Source organism: Protopterus annectens, chromosome 7.part0 (assembly GCF_019279795.1).
Source record: "Protopterus annectens isolate FY-2018-M chromosome 7.part0, PAN1.0, whole genome shotgun sequence".
Lineage (NCBI taxonomy): Eukaryota > Metazoa > Chordata > Ceratodontiformes > Protopteridae > Protopterus > Protopterus annectens.
Genome location: NC_056739.1, coordinates 1,067,131,703 through 1,067,144,942, shown reverse-complemented (window position 1 = coordinate 1,067,144,942; position 13,240 = coordinate 1,067,131,703). Strand labels below are relative to the sequence as shown.

The following is a 13,240-nucleotide window of genomic DNA, read 5'->3' as shown; positions in this document are numbered from 1 at the left end:
AACTGTACTATGTTTATTCATCATTCTCACGGATGCAGTAGCCTTTACTGTATTTAGGTTGATGACTAAAGCTCATCTAACCTGGAAGGATGGAAAATAGAGATAAAGGAACCCCTAGGGAATGGTCCTTGCAAATCCAGACCTGGAAAAGGAACCCTTTTTGTAATGCTTTGTAAAAGTACACACAGAACCAAGGTGCTGCTTCTAGAATGCTTCTTGAGTCCACCTTTTTCCAGTGTGAGTGTGTCACTATGGTGAGTATGGCAAAAGCTGAGAGGACAACCACCAAGAAATGGTCTGTTTTGACACAGGTTGTCCCATCATATGAAATACACAGCTGAAGAATTCTGTCAAGACAGTACCGGAGCAGTTTGTGAACGTGTAGAATCCTCTCTCCCTTGTTCTGAGGACCTAGATAAAACACAGGAAGATTGATGGCTCGATTCAAAGCCAACTCTGAAGCAACTCTGGACATAAATGAGGGCTTTGTTCTTAATGAGACCCTACCTCTATGGAAAACCAGATAGGGTTCACCTACCATGAGAGGTTACAACAGCATGCAACTTAGATGCACATGTCAGAGTGAGTACAGTCTTCCATGTGATGAACTTTAAATCAGCCTGCCGAGCTGGTACGAAAGCAAGTTAAGATCCTATGAAGGAGCCACCAATTTTCCCCAGAGCCTAAGGTATAAACTATCAACCCTTACGAAACCATTAGCAAAAACAAATAGGAGGGTCCATGCACAGGACAGCAGAAATGGCCATCAGATATACCCTGAAAAGGAGCAAGACAGGCCAGAGGAAACGCTCAAATATTTCAGAATCAGTGGTACAAAATCCCAGATGGTACCCTGGTTATTGGCTATGCATCATCTAATAATCTTTTTCACTTGTCAATACATGATTCAAATAATCAGATATTCTTGCTTCCTTTAGTACCTGCTGCAAGTCCTCATGAAAAAGAGGTGCTAAAAGGAGTTAAACTGCATCATTCAAGCAGTTAGTTTTTGAGACTAGAGTATATCAAACTCCCCCACCCAGTCTTATGAGAGTAGGTCCAGTTTGTGAGGAAGCTTATAGCAACTGCCCTTGGTCAATTCCTTGAGGAGAACAGTCGGTGCTGCCTGTGTCAAACGGAAGTCACAATAACTTTTGGAGTCTCCTTCTGAAGCTTCAAGATTACTCTAGGCATCACTGAAGGGTGAAAATGAACAAGGAACATTCTCACCCATAAGAAAGAAAGTGCATCTGTTTTCCAGACTTGCCTGCAGGGAGCCCTGGAGAAGAATTCGTTCAACTGTTGGTTTTGAATAGAAAAGGGGAGATCTAGACTTAAAGGCACTTGTTTTCCCTATCTGTGCAGCTCCTTTTTGACAAAGCCCAAAAGTGGAATCTGAAATTCCAGAGGATGAAGATATTGGGTCCATGTTTGCTTTAAAAAATTCTCATCTGTAAATTGACAAGTGGAATAATGAGAATCATAGGGGCCATAAACCATAGAACCCAGAGATATTCACTTGCAGACACTGGACAGATCAGAGAAGCTCAGAAAAATTTCCAGATAAAAATCTCCTGTGTAAGAAAAAACTTTTGCTGAGAAGTGTCCATTAGGCAGCCAGAAGTCTAATCGTGATACAGTCAAGGAGTATTTCTGAGTATTTACCTGGAATCCCAAACTGGTAAGAAGAGATAAAACCCAAGTTAAGGGCTCTTGACAACTGGGAAAAAGACTTTGCAAAGATCAGCAAGTTATCTAAATAAGGAAATATATGAATGCCATTCAGTCCGCAATGAGCTATCACTGGAGCTAGACACCTTGCAAACCCCCTTACAGCTGTAGATAAAATAAGAAGTTATGTACTCACCATAACGTTCCATCTGAGTAGGTAAACTTCATTTGTCAGCAACTTTTTGGAAATCGGATCCGACCTCTGATCCGAGCCGGCAGTTTTCAACAGCTTTAGATGAGCCCCAAGCTCCTCCCCCTACCCATAATCCCCTGCCAACCCTGACAGACCCCAGATCAAGTTTGCCCAACAGCAGAAACTGCTAGCAATGATAAATCCCAAGATAAGTGGGTAAAACCCAAGGACCCGAGTATGAGAACATTCGCAAGTGAGGGGACAAGTTTGCCCAACAGCAGAAACTGCTAGCAATGATAAATCCCAAGATAAGTGGGTAAAACCCAAGGACACGAGTATGAGAACAGACAGGAGGGAGGGACGGTTGCTGATAAATGAAGTTTACCTACTCAGATGGAACATTATGGTGAGTACATAACTTCTTAATCTGAAGTAGTAGTTAACTTCATTTGTGCAGCAACCTTTGGGACAGAGTCCCCAGCTACCTGAATCTTGGGCAGCCTTCATGGAAGGATGTTCCGGAGAACTGCAGAGCCAAAGGATGCTCTCCCTCTGGAGATGATGTCCAATTTGTAGTGATTGATAAAAGTATGAGATGAAGCTCAAGTGGCTGCCGAGCAAATATCATCCAAAGAAACTCTAGCTCTAAAAGCCACAGAGGCAGACATAGATAGAGTAGTGTGGGCATGGACTCCCTGAGGTGTGGGCCTGCCCGAACTTTCGTATGCTAAAAGGATACACTGAAATCCATCTAGAGTGTGTGACTTTAGCCACATATTTACCTAAGTTAAATTTGGCAAAGGAGATGAACAAGTGGTTGGATTTCCTATGACTAGATGTCCTGTGGATGTAGAAGCGAAGTTGTCTATGCACATCCAATGAGTGTAATTTGAATTCCCCTTTGTTATGGTAGTTAGGAAAAAAGACCGGCAAGTTGATGGACTGGTTAATATTTGACTCAGAAGTAACCTTGGGAAGAAAGGAGGGATGGGTCCCGAGGTAAACTCTATCCTTGTGAAAGAGGAAGTATGGGGGTTTTACACAGAGGGCTTGTAGTTCAGTGACCCTTCGAGCCGAGGTGATAGCGACAAGAAAGGCCGTTTTCCATACGAATTTAAGATCTATGGAAGCAGCAGGCTCAAATGGGGGAGTCGTCAAGGCCTGAAGCACCAGCGTTAAATCCCAAGGAGGGATGACATCCTTCACTGGGGGTCTGAGCAGAAAGATACCCTTCAAAAAGGTCTTACACAATTTCGTGGTGATCAAAGGGCCCAATTCATTTCCAACATGATGAGAGATAGCTGCTAGTTGGACCTTGACTGTGGAGGAACTAGCTCCCTGATGAAACAGTCCTGACAAAGTCTAATACAGCGGGCAGAGGAGCTGTAAAAGGATCCAAATGTTTGCGTTCCTCCCAAATGGAGAAACGTTTCCATTTCCGGTACAAAAGGCCAAAACCAGAGGCCACCAAAAGTAAGACAAAGGTAAAACCAAAGGCAGGATGAGGCGAAAGGGATGAGGGGGATAATCCTGCTCCTGCTGACTGGCTTTCTGAAGAAACTTCAGCATTAGGTAAGCAGAGGGGTAAAGCAGAGAAGCATAATGAAGAGCAGGCCGCAAATGCGTCTCGGTTCCTTCTCGGAGGGGAGAGAAAAGGAAGTAGTCGTAACATTTTGTGTTAGAAGGTGAAGTGCTACTGTAGCTTACAGCACTGCCCTCTAGCACAGCACTCTGATATAGGTCTCCGGTCTGAGGTCGTCTTGGGCTGTCCTGCTTACCATGCTGCCCCCCCCCCCCCCCCCACAGGCCCCCGGTTACCGTGTTAAGTGTGCTAGTGGAGGGAAGAAAGGCGTCCTTGCTGAGGGTCCAGAGAGATTGGACCCACCATAGGGCCCTCTTTGGAGCCCTGCCGAGGGGAACAGGATGGCTCAGAGTGTAGTGAAGAAAGGACCACCGGACCTGGAGGGTCCATTGTAAGACCCTCATGTTCAAACGTGCCATTGGCAATAGGTTGATCGCTGCCGCCATCGAGCCAAGAGCCCTCAGGACCAATTCCCCCAGGGGAGCTGGAGACTGTAGAATGGCCTGCACATGTAGCCTCAGGGATAGTAGCCGGTCTGTGGTCAAGAAAGCTAGGAGCTTGTGTCCAATCTGGCCCTATGAAGTCTATAGTCTGAGTAAGGGACGACTTCTCTATGTTGATAGTGATACCCAGCCGGGGAGCTAGACGAAGAAAGTAGTGTCTAGCTGCACAGAGTAGATGCCTTGTCAGGGCGGTCAGGAGCCAGTCGCCCAGGTATGGGAAGACCTGAATTCCCTGGAGCCTCAGGTGGGCTGCTAACACTTTAGTGAACACCCTGGGGGCTGTGGTGAGACCAAAGGGGAGGACCCTGAACTGGAAATGACTGGCTCCCAGCTGGAAGCGGAGGAACCTCCTGGATTGCCTGTCCATCAGAATGTGGTAGTACGCATCTCTGAGGTCTATAGAGCACATCCAATCGTTCTCCCGCAAAAGGGGGAGAATGGATTGAAGAGTGACCATGCAGAACTTCTCTTTGGTTACTGACCGATTCAGGGAAGAGAGGTCGAGGATCGGTCTGAAGTCCCTCGTCTTTTTTGGCACCAAGAAGAACCTGGAGTAAAACCGGACCCGCACTGGTCTGGGGGATGTGTTGGATGGCAGCAAATGTTGGATTTCCATTGCTGCGGCCTCCCTCTGCTTGGGTGGGACATCGGGGAGGTATCTGGGGCTGCGTGGGTAACGAGAAAAGGGAATTTGCTATCCCCTGGATATGATGCGAAGCACCCAGCGGTCTGTCGTGATGGACTCCCAAGCTGCTGGGTGCTTGGAACACTTCCGACTGCCTCCAGAGTGGAGCAGTCGGGCAACCCTTCAGGGGTGTTGCATGGGTTGGTCCGAGAAGGGTTCTCTGGATCCAAAGTTCCGCGGGCCCTCTCTGCCTCTAGGGTGGCGTCCACCCTGCCCTCCTCTGCTGCGGAAGGGTGGGAGTCCGGAGCAGGACGGGACTGTTGCGACTTCCAGAAAGTACAGTTTTGTACCTACCATAAATGTAGATGTCCGATAGATATGCAACTGCAGTCATAACATATGGGTTGTCCTGCCTCAGGCAGCCCTCAGTCGGCCGGATTCCAAAGTCTGGGTCCGACGTCGGCTAATGTCGCATTTCTCTCCGACGTCAGGGCGGCTGGAGTATATAAGCATCAGCCGACGCCATCTTCTTCAGTGTTTCTTGCCCCAGATGCCAGGTGCCCTCTAAGGAAGGCTGTAATCAAATTGGAAGACAAAAATAGGTTTCCAGACAACAAATAAGCAATAAACAGATACACCATAACAGATATCCCCAGCTAAGGATAACAGGGAGAGGAGTGGACCCAAGGCATAGAGGGGATGGAGGGAGGGAAAACTGCAGTTGCATATCTATCAGACATCTACATTTATGGTAGGTACAAAACTGTACTATGTCCTTCAAGAATGCAACTGCAGTCATAACATATGGGTTGAATACCAAAGCTTAACTGGGGGAGGTGGTATGCTCTAAGAAAGGGATGGTGTAGCTATCAGTCCCTACAGGACTGCCGAAGCAAAGCCTGCTCTGGATCTGGAATATAAAGGGAGGTTGTAGTGCTTGGAAAATGTATGCACGGAGCTCCATGTAGCAGCTTCTAGAATGTCTTTTGTAGGCACCCCACTTAAGAAGGCTGTAGAGGTGGCTGTAGCTCTGGTGGACTGTGGTCTGACATTGGCTGGCACACTCTTTCCATAGAAGGAATAACAGAATCTGATGCAATGTCCAATCCATTTTGAAATTGCCTGTTTAGAAATTGCTTTTCCTTGTACTGCAGGGGCGTAAGCTACAAAAAGCTGGTCAGACTTCCTACTGGTCTTGGTTCTGTCTAGGTAGTAGCGAAGCTGTCTGTGTATGTCCAAGGTATGCAGTAGTCTTTCCCCTTTGTTCTCAGGATTAGGAAAGAAAGTAGGCAGGTGAATTGCTTGATTTAAGGCAACCCTAGATACCACTTTTGGCAGAAAGGTAGGGTTGGTTCGTAAGGAGACCCTGTCTCTGTGAAAGGTTATGAACGGTGGTATTGCCATTAAGGCCTGTAATTCCGAAACCCTTCTTGCTGAGGTAATGGCCAACAGGAAAGCTGTCTTCCAGGAAAGAAATTGTAAATCCACAGAAGCTGCTGGCTCGAAGGGAGGTAAAGTCAATTTTTCTAGAACAAAATTCAGGTCCCAAGCTGGTACTGGTGCCTTTCTTGGGGCTTTATATTCTTGATTCCTCTAAGAAATTGCCTTAACAAAGGATGTGAAAACACAGGTGGGTCAGTGTTGTATCTAGCTGATATAGCTGAAGCATGAATTTTATGGAAGAGAATGAAAGTCCTTTATGCAGCATATCTGCCAAGTATTCCAGGATGAGAGGAATGCTCAAAAATGAGGCATCATGACCCTTGTTGGTATTCCAAATGCTGAATCTCTTCCATTTGGCTGAGTAAACTTTTCTGGTGGATGGTCTGCGGGCTTCTGTTAATATCCGCTGAACTTCCTTGGAGAGAGGTAAATCAAGGTTATTTATGGGATTTCCCAAGCTGTCAGCTGTAGCGTCTGGATGTTGGGATGAACTGTCCTGAAGTTGTGTTGAGTCAGAAGTTGGGGCCATTGCAGAAGGGCCCAAGTTTTGTTGTGACATATGCTCCGTAGTAGTGGGTACCAGTGTTGTCTTGGCCAGTCTAGAGCTATTAGGATCCCCTTCGGCTTGTCTGCTTTGATCTTTAATAACACTGTGGTCATCAGTGGCAGAGGTGGAAATGCATAAATTATCAGGGTGCTCCAGTCGCATGAGAAGGCATCTGTTTTCCATGCTTGTGGATGATATGTCCTTGAGCAGAACTTTTGTAAGTGATGATTGAGGTGGGAGGCAAATAGGTCTACGTCCGGCCTGCCCCATGTTGAGGTGAGTCGTAGGAAGATGTCTGGATGTAGCCTCCATTCGTGGGGGTCTAGGAAATTCCTGCTTAGACTGTCCGCCAGAACATTGTCTTTGCCTGGAACAAACTGGGATTGTAATTGTATGTTTAGGCCCAGTGATTTTTCCCAAAGATTCATTGTCAGTCTGCAAAGGGGGTATGAATGAGTGCCCCCCTGCTTGTTTATGTACCACATCACTGTGGTGTTGTCTGTCCATATTAATAGGTGGCCTTGTTGAAGTTGTTGCCCAAAGGCCTCGATGGCATGCATTACTGCTAACATTTCTTTTTGATTGATATGCAGATGTGTTTCCTTTGGAGACCATTGTCCTTGAATACATCTGCCTTCCATGTGCGCCCCCCATCCAAGGTCTGAGGCGTCTGTGGTCATGGTCTGTGTTATCTGAGGCTTTTTGAATGACATACCTATGTTTGACTGGCTTGCTGAGGCCCACCATAGAAATTCCTTTTGAAGACATGGAATGAGTGGGATATTTGCTTCTAGGTTGTTGCTGTGTTGAGACCATAAGCTTTTTAAGTACCACTGAAGCTTTCTCATGTGTAGTCTTGCTAGTGGAACCAGGAGGATGCAGGATGCCATGTAACCCAGGGCCTGTAGGAAACTCCTTGCAGTCATTTGGGTGAGCTTTGCTAAACTTTTGAAGTAATGGGTTAACTTCTTTTGCTTGTCTTCTGTCAGGCAAGCCATTTGAGAGGCTGTGTCTAGTTTGGTTCCTAAGAAGGTTATTTGCTGGGATGGCTGAAGTCTTGACTTTTGAAAGTTGACTGTGTATCCCAGAGCCTGTAGCAAGTGTATGACATAATTCAAGTTTTTTGTCAAAGTTAGTTTGTTGTCCGCTTGTATGAGGCAATCGTCCAGGTACGGGTAGATTTGAATCCCCTGGAGCCTGCAATGAGCAATTACTGATGCCAGGCATTTCGTGAATACTCTGGGCACAGTAGATAAGCCAAATGGCAATGCTGAGAATTGATAATGCTCTGGCTCTGCAAGAAATCTGAGGTATCTTCTGCAGCTGTGTTTGATAGGGACATGCAGGTATGCCTCCTTTAGGTCCAGAGTAATCAGCCAAGACCCCTTGCCCAGCATGGGAAGGAGTTGCTGTAGAGTCAGCATTTTGAACTTTGGTACTATGAGGAAAGTGTTTAAAGCGGACAAGTCCAGTATTGGTCTCCATTGACTTTCTTTTCTTGGAACAAGGAACAATCTTGAATAAAACCCCTGGCCTTGTTCTTGTTGTGGAACTTTTTCTATTGCTTTGATCTGTGCAAGCAGAGAAATTTGCTTTATAGCCTCTGCCCTCTGATTTTGTGGAAGGTTTGGCATGCCTTGTTTTCTTGGCAAAGTGTGGAAGTGGAACCTGTAACCGTGGTCTATAATGTCCAAAATCCATTTGTCTGTTGTTAGTTTATGCCAATTTTTGAAAACAGAGATAACTTTCCGCCCAAAGGAGCCTCTGTTGGCTCCTTGGTTAAGCGGAACTAGAGGAAAGTCATTGAGATTGTCCCTATGGGCAGGAGAAACCCTGTGTCACTTCTTTGGTTTGTTGGTTGCCATTGTCGTCCCCTGTAGGATCCTCTGTATTGGTCTCTTCCTCGCCACGCCTGTTTTTGCCCCTTTGTGATCTTTCAGGATTAGGAAAGGACCAGTTTTTAGAAGGCCAGTTCCTGCTGAATCTGGGCGGCTGAACCTGAAGGAAATCTTTTACTGTCTGATCTGACTTGGCTTTTTCCTCAATGGAATTTAACACATCTTTAGCATTAGCACCAAAAAGCTTGTTCTTTTCCAAGGGTGCGTCAAGAAGTTTTGCCTTAACATGATCTGGTAAGGGTTGTTCTTTCAACCATGCATGTCTGCGAATGACCGCCCCTGTCATAGCTGCCCTACATGAAGCCTCCAATGCATCATATCCACACTGCAGAAAGTGATTGCTAACCTGTTGAGCATTATGCACAGTCTCCTGTAAAGACTTCCTATCTAAGGGTTCAGGGGAGGCCAATGTTTTCTGTAAATCAACTAACAGGAAATCCTGATGTTGAAACATGTGAAAGAGACAATTGAGAGCTCTCATAGATAAAGTAGTGGAAGTGTAAGCCTTCTTCCCCCATCTCTCTAAGGACCTTGCTTCCCTGTTAGAAGGCAAAGGATTTTTGGAGGTGGTAGCTGAAACCCCTTTAGGCCCCTGGGAAATTGTTTCTAAATCAACAGCATGGGCCTTAAAGAAATGAGAATGGGTTTCTGGAACCATATAATATCTGTCAGGCTTGGCAGGGGCAGGAGGAAGAGCATCAGGGGTGACACTGGAGTTGGAATACAAATCATCCAAAACATCAAGCACAGAAGGTATAGCTAAGGGTCTGCGCTGGGGCTTTTTAAGGAAGGTTCGAAGGCGCTTTCTGGAATCAGAATATTCCTGGCCTTGCCACTTGAAATGCTCCCTCATGGAATGCAGAACTTCCCTAAAAGAAATATCCTCAGGAGGGGAGGCTGAGGGAATAGAGTCCTCTGCATCTGAATCCTCATAGGTCTGGAAAGGCTCTTCCTGGCTTTCGGAGCGAACAGAGTCCTCAGAATCTTCATCTGAAGGAAGAGGGTCAGAGGGTCAACCCTGGGCCTTTGTCAGGAGGAGGCTGGGATCCTCTCTCAGGATGGGCCTGGGAACCTCTGATCAGGAAATTAAATCTGCTGCCATAGCCATGATTTGTGTTTCAGTAGTAGGCTGAGGTAAGGTTTTACCAGTAAGATGGTTTGCCTTCCTGGCTGCCTTAGCACGCGTGTAGGCCTTGATAGACATGGACACGGGAGGCCTAGCTGCTCCACGTGCAGGAGTGACCTTATCAACAGCAATGGTCTCGGGCATTTCCTCGGTTTCGTATCCGGAGGAAAATCAATAACTGGCGTCGGAGTGGTCTCCGGTCGGAGGTATCGGTAAAGTGGTGTCTTCGGTTCGGGCGGTGGAATAACTGACTCAGAGGGAACCGGGCACTCAGTTTAGTCATGGTGTCGGTGGAAGACACGGGCCGAGGATGTCGGTCCCGGTCTTTTCGTTTCTTAGGAGTCTGCGTTGTCGGTTGTTCCGACGGCATTGTATAATGAAATTTGTCGCCGAAGTCTTCTGCGAACTCCGCCCGGCGCCTGAGAGTGCGCTTATTGAAGTGAGCACAGGCGACACAGGCCGAGACGTCGTGGTCTGGGCCAAGGCAAGGGAGGCAGTAAGAGTGGAAATCCTTATGAGGTATTTGTTTACCACAAGACAAACAATTATTTACTTTTTCAGTAATTTCTGACATCGGCTGAGGCAAGAAAAGGTCCCCAACGGGGTACTTAGCTTTTTTGATGACTTCGGTTTCGAAATACAGGAGCTGACCGACCGGCACTTGCGAACTGCTTCTACTTCGGGCACCGCGCGGCAAGAAAGACTGAAGAAGATGGCGTCGGCTGATGCTTATATACTCCAGCCACCCTGACGTCGGAGAGAAATGCGACATCAAATGACGTTGGACCCAGACTTTGGAATCCGGCCGACCGAGGGCTGCCTGAGGCAGGACAACCCATATGTTATGACTGCAGTTGCATTCTTGAAGGACATCCACATAATCTTCTGTCCCTTTTCGTTCTTAGAAAAGGACCTCTGGGGAGCAGAGAAGCGGAGTCAGACGGCAGACATCTTCCCGTCCTTTTCGCTCTGTATCTCGCACAGTTTTGCCGAAGAGGGCAGAACCATCAAAAGTGGCATTAGCGAATGATGCCCTAAAGGGTTCCGCGAAATCAGTGTCAGAGCCAGGCCTGACGTCTCATAACGAGGCCCGCTCCGCCGGCTCTAGCGGCTCCTTCCGTGCCATGAGACAGGAGCCGCATAGAGGTGTTAGATATGGATTGTAGAGTGGCCATCCGGGCGGAGTGCAATTGTTTGTCCTGCGTACTCTTGGATAAGGTCCCGCTGTAGTCTGAGCACATGTGCCAAGTAGTTCAGCGACCTCACAGAGAAGGTCGCTGAACTAAACACCCGCTTCCCTATGCAGTCCATCGACCGAGACTCCTTGCTCAGGGGATGAACCGAGGGACTCTCCTGAGCAAGTTCCCTCTTGGTGGCCGCCGCTGCCAACATGGCATCTACAGGGGGACCCTTACTCCAGTGGGACTTGTCAGAGGGTGGGCCAAGGATCTTGTCCGGGCGCTTGGGGACTGGATCCACAGTGTCCGGCTCCTTCCACGCCCTGGTAGTGATCAAGTCTACCAGGGGGTCGGCCGGAGGGGACACCCAAGAGGTAGACGGGCCTGCTTCAAACGCCTCCAGGAACACCGATTAGTCCGTGGTAGGCTTTGGGGCAGACTACCCCCCCTTTATTCTGAGCATCTCCATGATGTCACCAAATGAGACATCTGTGAGGGGTGATCTTGGGGAGCCCTCCCCTTCCTCCAAATCCGTGTCCTCACTCAAGGACTCGGGGGAGTCCAGGTGCCTCCTCTTGCACCTTCGCTTGTGAGGGACCTCCTCGGGGGGGGGGGGGGGGGCGTCCGAGGAGGTCTCACCAGCAATGTCTTGTTCCACTGGAACTATCTGGGATGTCAAAGCAGGCTGTCTCTGGGGCCGGGTGATGGAAGCCGGGCCCAACTGAGAAGGAGTGCAGGGTGGAGCCGTGGCAAGGGTCAGGGGCCTGGAATCCCTCGACAGAACCCTCTCCACCACGTCAAATGCAGAGGGAGAGCTGCTCTCTCTGGGATCCGAAAGCAGACTCTCCCTCGGAAGCGATCGTATCCGACGGACCAGCATGCTCTGACCCGGACGGAGCCGAAGGCATACCGATACCGCTGGATCCGAAGCTCAGCCCTCGGCTCAGAGAGCTCGGATCCGAAGAAAATGGACCAGACAGACTCGAGGGAAGTGTCGGCGCCGACACACCCCCGGCTCCAAGGATGCCCGGCTCCGAAGACTCCGAACCCAGGAAATGGGACGGAGAAGGAGCTATCGAGGCAAAGAAGGGGGTCGAGCTCCCCCCGGAGGGGGGGGGGGGTAGGAGCACTCCCATCTGCAGTTGGGCCTGGAGGAATCTTCTCATCATCCGGTCCAAATCTGCATCTGTGAGACTTCTCGTAGATCTCGATGAGGCCACAGAGGCGGGGCGGGAGTGTCGCCTCGATGACCTCAAAGGAGATCAGGTCTCCTCCTCAGGACCCAGTAAAAAGCACGGGGACCGGATCTGAGAAGGAGAACCAGAAGACCTGGAGGGAGAAGACCGCTTAGCCGGGGAGGGGGTGAAGTGGAGGTCTCGGCCCGCCGCTTGTGGTGCTTCTCCCTCCTCCTTTCTTTCCTGGCCTCCCTCTCCTCCGAGCCTAAGGCGGGAGGTCGAGTCCCGGCCGGGGGGAGGGAAGCAGGAGTGGCAGCCGCCGCAGCCGCTGCAGGAGCCACTGGAGGACCGGAGGTAGAAGCAGAGTCCGGGGGCAGAAGACCCACCAGAATCAGCTTAGACCTCCGGTCCTTGAGTGCCCTGGGATTGAACGCTGCACAAATGGTACAACCAGAGGACAGGTGTTCAACCCCAAAGGAACAGTACACACAGAGTGTGGCCATCCGCTGGGGACAGCTTATGGCCACACTCGGTGCACTTAGAAAACATTATCTTTGGGGCCTAGTGTGTGTGAGTTACTTTCTTGAGTATGTCTGAGGCCCCAAACACACACAACACTGACAGAACCACGAAGGAAGGGAGAGGATAATTAGAAATAAAATAAACTAAGAGTTTAGACTAAAAAGGGAGCTAAACACACTAACACCAAAGATTAAAGAAAAGTTGTAAAAAGTAAAATTTTTCTCAAAGAGAACGAGAACGCCAGGAAACTCTGGATCAAGTTGCTGAACGAAACCGCGGCAAACTAGATCTGGGGTCAGTCAGGGTTGGTAGGGGAGGAGCTTGGAGCTCAGATCTAAAGCTGTTGAAAACTGCCGGCTTTTATCAATCACTACAAATTAGACATCTCCAGAGGGAGAGCATCCTTTGGCTCTGCAGTGCTCCAGAACATCCTTCCATGAAGGCCACCCAAGATTCAGGTAGCTGGGGACTCTGTCCCAAAGGTTGCTGCACAAATGAAGTTAACTACTTCAGATGTAAAGTTATGTACACTTGACCATAAATGTACATGTTAGAGTGTATTCACTGTTGCAGTCATCAACTGTGGGTTATCCCTGCTGTGGTAGCCCTCGGCCAGCCTGAATACCAGAATCAATGTTTTTCTGTGTCAGCTGATGTCGCTTGCAGACTGACGTCAGGTCATCAGTGCTAGAAAGCAAGGCAGCTGACACCATTACATCAGTTTTTCTTGCCCTAACCAGTCAGAAGACCAAGGAAATATGGCAAAGTGGTCCTGGT

At 48.6% G+C, this 13,240-nt stretch overlaps 1 protein-coding gene across 2 annotated transcripts in view; it reads right to left on the bottom strand.

Annotated features, from left to right (window-relative positions):
- DUT (deoxyuridine triphosphatase) overlaps positions 1-13,240 on the bottom strand; it is a 409,598-nt gene that overhangs the window by 41,250 nt on the left and 355,108 nt on the right. The gene's annotated exons all lie outside the window — the stretch shown is intronic.